The sequence below is a fragment of the Mercenaria mercenaria genome, chromosome 11 (genome assembly GCF_021730395.1).
Source record: "Mercenaria mercenaria strain notata chromosome 11, MADL_Memer_1, whole genome shotgun sequence".
NCBI lineage: Eukaryota > Metazoa > Mollusca > Bivalvia > Venerida > Veneridae > Mercenaria > Mercenaria mercenaria.
In genome coordinates, this window is record NC_069371.1 from 60967998 (window position 1) to 60973839 (window position 5842).

The 5842-nt window shown below is 31.9% G+C and overlaps 1 protein-coding gene across 1 annotated transcript in view; it reads right to left on the minus strand.

The window, feature by feature from the left end:
* The window catches only part of LOC123532627 (uncharacterized), a 33673-nt gene extending 28212 nt beyond the window's left edge, over positions 1-5461 (minus strand). Inside the window, exon 1 of the mRNA XM_045314101.2 lies at positions 5301-5461. The gene's annotated coding sequence lies outside the window, so the exon portion shown is untranslated. The remainder of the gene's footprint in view (positions 1-5300) is intronic.
* Between the last annotated feature and the right edge of the window lie 381 nt (positions 5462-5842).

The following is a 5842-nucleotide window of genomic DNA, read 5'->3' on the forward strand; positions in this document are numbered from 1 at the left end:
ACAGTAGGTAACAGTTAACGGCCACGTGCCACACCGTAGCACGCAAAACCACAGGTATTTCGTATAGAATAATATATAAAATAGACTCTATTTTGACAGGCGTTACTGTTCATAGTCAGGATTTTCATGCTTTTTTAGTTACAATTCAAGGTTAAAAGGTAGGACGGGAGCAGGGCTTTAAGATAAAAATTTAAAGCATTATGAACTGAGAATGACTATCAGTACTAAATTTTTCTATTTTATCTCTGGCCACGAGACAAACTGGTGGATTTTTATTTTCGAAAAACTCAATTGTCTCTGTTTTATCTAGTGGTCAAAAGATTAACTGAAACAAAAACTATTTTTGGAAAAATAGCTTGCGTCAATTTATCTCGTGGCTACAAGATTAAATATGGAAATTATTTTTCGAAAATATTCATCATGTTCTTTAACTTGCTCTTCGGGACCACGAGATAAAATGGAGGATTTATTTTTGGAAACTTATCTCGTGGCCACGAAATAAATTGATGGAAATTATCTCGGGAAAACATTTTCTTACAGTTTATCTCATGGCAACGCAACGAGATAAACTATAAAATTTTCATGTCTCCTCTATGCTTCCGTAGATACATATGGACAAGCTATATAATTGTGGTCTTTTTCTTTTTCTCTTATTTTTCAATTATTTTTATCACAATGCATGCTCTAGCCTCATGTACCTTATATAATATCGTTCAAATCTAAATTCACGTAGCCAGTTCTTTTACCGTCCAATAAATCAATTTAATGTCCAGTTATTATAGCCGCTGATCTGGTTACTAATCAGTACTTTACCTGAAATTCCAGATTTATATTCCGTGTAAATAATCCATAATCATATCGTATCATTTATTCTTTAACTAAATATCTGAGAATACACAGTCTGCAATTTTCAGTTCTGACATGCACGCAATACGAGCTGTTTTTGTCAACGCCAGACATAGAGACCGTACCATAGCTCTTTGCATACTTTGATTTTTCAAACTAAAGTGATTTTTACAAGTGCACCGGTTACGATAAAAAAATGTAAACAACGGACTCTGTCTATGAAACTTTGAAATGAATGAATGACAGTCGATCTTAGTCATAATACTGATTGACAGTGAATGCTAATGACTCCATGTGTTGCAGAAAGGTATTTAGTTTGTAACTGTAATTTCCCATCAATTGAAATCCTCTCAAAACTGGTAAAATAATTACTTATATTTGGCCAAAACTCACCGTCTTTGCCGTTCGACAGCTACAAAAAGGGCAAATATAAAAGATTCAGTGTAAGTAATATTTCACTGGTACTACCAGTTAGTAAGTTCATACTCTGAACAACACGTCAGAGAAATTTGGGCAGATTTGACCGATTATGACGTTGGCAGCATTAGATTATATTTTTTCTTTACACAAAAATTGCCGTTAGGTTACAAAGCGAATACGCCGATAATCCGGAGTTCACCGATTATTGTTCCAGTTCACGCAATGTAATCCAGCAATTAAATTGCATAGCTATTAGCTACTGCTGTTATAGGTAAGTGGTAGAGTGTCTGCCTTAGGTGTGAGAGGTCCTGAGTTCGAGTCCCAGTTAGAGCTTAACTATTTAGATTCTGCTAAAGCATTGTTTTGCTGTTAATAGACTGTTCCAGATGTTCTAAATTTTTAGCACACAGTATCATGGATCATTATTTAGCAATCCAGATCAAAGTTGAATGTTAAATCAAATGCACCCAATTAGAAAATATTGACTATATTATGTCCCTTTGATGTTTATGCTCTCCATGTTCAAGAAGAGTTACATTTCCTTGATCACAAAATTTTCGTTAACATGAAAATATTAAATGCTCATAACTCCACACTTCTGGTTAAAATATTGTCTATATTTCTGTTTTTGAGAAATATATGGACCTTTGTCTTCATTTCAAAGCTTTTTAACTTCAAACCTGTGATTTGAAAAACTTAGGTACTATCTCTACCAGACATGCTAGAAGCAGATATTTGATGTTAAGTCGTACCTAGCACAACCTTGATCGGTATTCATCAACGTTTAAAGTATGAAAAGTTAACTTAGACGTAAAAGTGCGAAACTTTCATTTCGCTTTCTTGAAAATGCGAAATTTTCATTACTTTCTGAAATTGCTAAATTTGGAAATATTGAAATGAATATTATTGCAAATGAGCATTACACAGCTACTGTCAGATTAGTAAAATTTCATCACTATAAAAGTTACATGAAATTCAAGATTTACCATTCTTAAGTTTAAGACTAAGTTTAACACGTTGAAAATTGATGAATACAAACCCAGGACCTGTATTCTTCAACATGCTAAGTCGGAATTGTAGACTTAGATTTTAAAACTCTAAAAATTAAAATTGCCGTGACATCCTTTGTTATCGAAACTTGGCAAAGCTCCTTGTTATAGTATATACTATATATATGGCAAGATTTGTTAAAATCAATGTACATTGTAAGTTGTCCGAATACAGGACGAAAAGTATTTTCAGCATTAGAGGGTCTAAATCTCAGTTTCAAGCTTTAAACATTGACGAACACGGACGTTGTAGATTTAATTCGTATGTGTAGGCAAAACATTATATTCTCAAGATATAGCTTTGATAAAATTAGCCGCGCCATGAGAAAACCAACATAGTGGCTTTTGCGTCCGCGCAGTCTGGTCAGGATCCATGCTGTTCGCTTTTAAAGCCTATTGGAATTGGAGAAACTGTTAGCGAACAGCATGGATCCTGACCAGACTGCGCGGATGCGCAGGCTGGTCTGGATCTATTCTGGTCGCAAACCCACTATGTTGGTTTTCTCATGGCACGGCTCAAATAAAGTCAGCTACCACACCATTTCTGTAAATAAAAATGTGAAAGTTCAATAACCATAAAATGAAATGTGTTCACAGTATATATAGAAGACACACAGATTTTACCCCATATTTATAAAACTATCCGACCGTATACGTAAAATAGGCAAAATAGGACAGAACCTGACTTTCAAATTCATATGAACCTGTTTATGGAGTCAAACTAAGATATACAATTCATTTAGAAATGAAATTGAAAACAAAGCGAGAGTTTTAGCCCTTACGTAAGTTACCAAATCATCATATCATATCACATCATATCATATCGTATCATATCATATTATATCATATCAAAATAACACCTATATAGGTGAATTTATTTGCTTTTCTATGAATTGGAACAGATATTCTACTAGTATAGAGTCAACTAAGATATACAATTCATTGAAAAATGAAAATGAAAACAAAGCGGGAGTTTAAGCCCTTAAGTAAGTGCACACAAAATTGTTACCAAATCATCATATCAAATCATATAAAAAAGCACCTATATAGGTGAATTTATTTGCATTTCTATGAATTAGAACTGATATTCTGCCAGTACTAAGGTATAAAATTCATTTAAAAATGAAATTAAAAAACAAAGCGAGAGTTTTAGCCCTCACGTAAGTGCACACAAAATTGTTACCAAATCATTATATCATATCATATAAAAAAGCACCTATACAGGGGAATTTATTTGCATTTCTATGAATTAGAACTGATATTCTGCCAGTATTAAGGTATAAAATTCATTTAAAAATGAAATTAAAAAACAAAGCGAGAGTTTTAGCCCTTACGCAGTGTATACAAAATTGTTACCAAATCATGATATCATATCATATCATATCAAACTAGCACGTATATAAATGAATTTGTTTGCTTTTCTTTGAATTGGAACTGATAATCTACCAGTATAGAGTCAACTAAGAAATACAATTCATTTAAAATGAAATTAAAATCAAATATTTATTTATTTATTTGGGCTTTACGGCGCACCAACACAGTATAGGTTATATGGCGCCAAACAGGACTACAAATTTTGGTTTCACATCTCATTTACCTCGGAATAAAAACATGAGGTATGGAAATTAAAATCAAAGCGAGAATTTTAGCCCTTACGTAAGTGTACACAACTTGTTATCAAACCATGATAACATATAAAATCAAAATAAAATAGCAGCTGTAAGGTGAATTTAGGTGAGTCAGCTAAGGTATACAATTCAATTAAAAATAGAATTGAAAACAAATCGAGAGTTTTAGCCCTTACGTAAGTTACCAAATCATCATATCATATCACATCATATCATATCATATCATATTATATCATATCAAAATAACACCTATATAGGTGAATTTATTTGCTTTTCTATGAATTGGAACAGATATTCTACTAGTATAGAGTCAACTAAGATATACAATTCATTGAAAAATGAAAATGAAAACAAAGCGGGAGTTTAAGCCCTTAAGTAAGTGCACACAAAATTGTTACCAAATCATCATATCAAATCATATAAAAAAAGCACCTATATAGGTGAATTTATTTGCATTTCTATGAATTAGAACTGATATTCTGCCAGTACTAAGGTATAAAATTCATTTAAAAATGAAATTAAAAAACAAAGCGAGAGTTTTAGCCCTCACGTAAGTGCACACAAAATTGTTACCAAATCATTATATCATATCATATAAAAAAGCACCTATACAGGGGAATTTATTTGCATTTCTATGAATTAGAACTGATATTCTGCCAGTACTAAGGTATAAAATTCATTTAAAAATGAAATTAAAAAACAAAGCGAGAGTATTAGCCCTTACGCAGTGTATACAAAATTGTTACCAAATCATGATATCATATCATATCATATCAAACTAGCACGTATATAAATGAATTTGTTTGCTTTTCTTTGAATTGGAACTGATATTCTACCTGTACAGAGTCAACTAAGAAATACAATTCATTTAAAATGAAATTAAAATCAAATATTTATTTATTTATTTGGGCTTTACGGCGCACCAACACAGTATAGGTTATATGGCGCCAAACAGGACTACAAATTTTGGTTTCACATCTCATTTACCTCGGAATAAAAACATGAGGTATGGAAATTAAAATCAAAGCGAGAATTTTAGCCCTTACGTAAGTGTACACAACTTATCAAACCATGATAACATATAAAATCAAAATAAAATAGCAGCTGTAAGGTGAATTTAGGTGAGTCAACTAAGGTATACAATTCAATTAAAAATAGAATTGAAAACAAATCGAGAGTTTTAGCCCTTACGTAAGCGTACACAAAATTGTTACCGAATCATGATATCATATTCTATTATAACAAACCTATATAAATAAATTTATTTGCTTTTCTATGAATTGGAACTGATATTCTACCAGTATACGTAAAACATTTATTCTATTTAAAGGAGAAAATAATAAAAACAAAAACTTACAAAATAGCCAAATTCCGATTTTCACCTAGAACTATATGCCAATACGTAATTGTGGTTTGACCAAGTTGAACCGTGCCTGTGTCACAACTAAAACTGTGAATGTCTACAGTCCGTATAAATCTCTGAATTTCCGATACATTAGCGGCAGTGCACGTAGTTAAACAAGGTAGAGAACGGATATCGTATTGGAAGAATCTAACGTAAGTGTTGCTTTTCAGGAAGACAGTCTCAATTATTTCTTACAGCGTAAATTGCGTAGGCCTAAACGCAATAAATATCTATCAATTTAAACCTGATACTTTTGCGTTTTAATATCATGAAGCAAAACCAATTACTGGTATATATACACATAATTTGCAAAGAGAAAAAAACTGGTTGTCAGTTCTGTAATATAAAACACTGTCTCATTACACATAATTGTATCCGTCTTGACATTTCGGAAAATATACTATTTTTTTGCTTTCATTTAATGATCTTGATTACTTACGTGTCTATAAACAGTGGGTGATAGCAAAGAATGTTCAAATTTAATGCTAGCTATG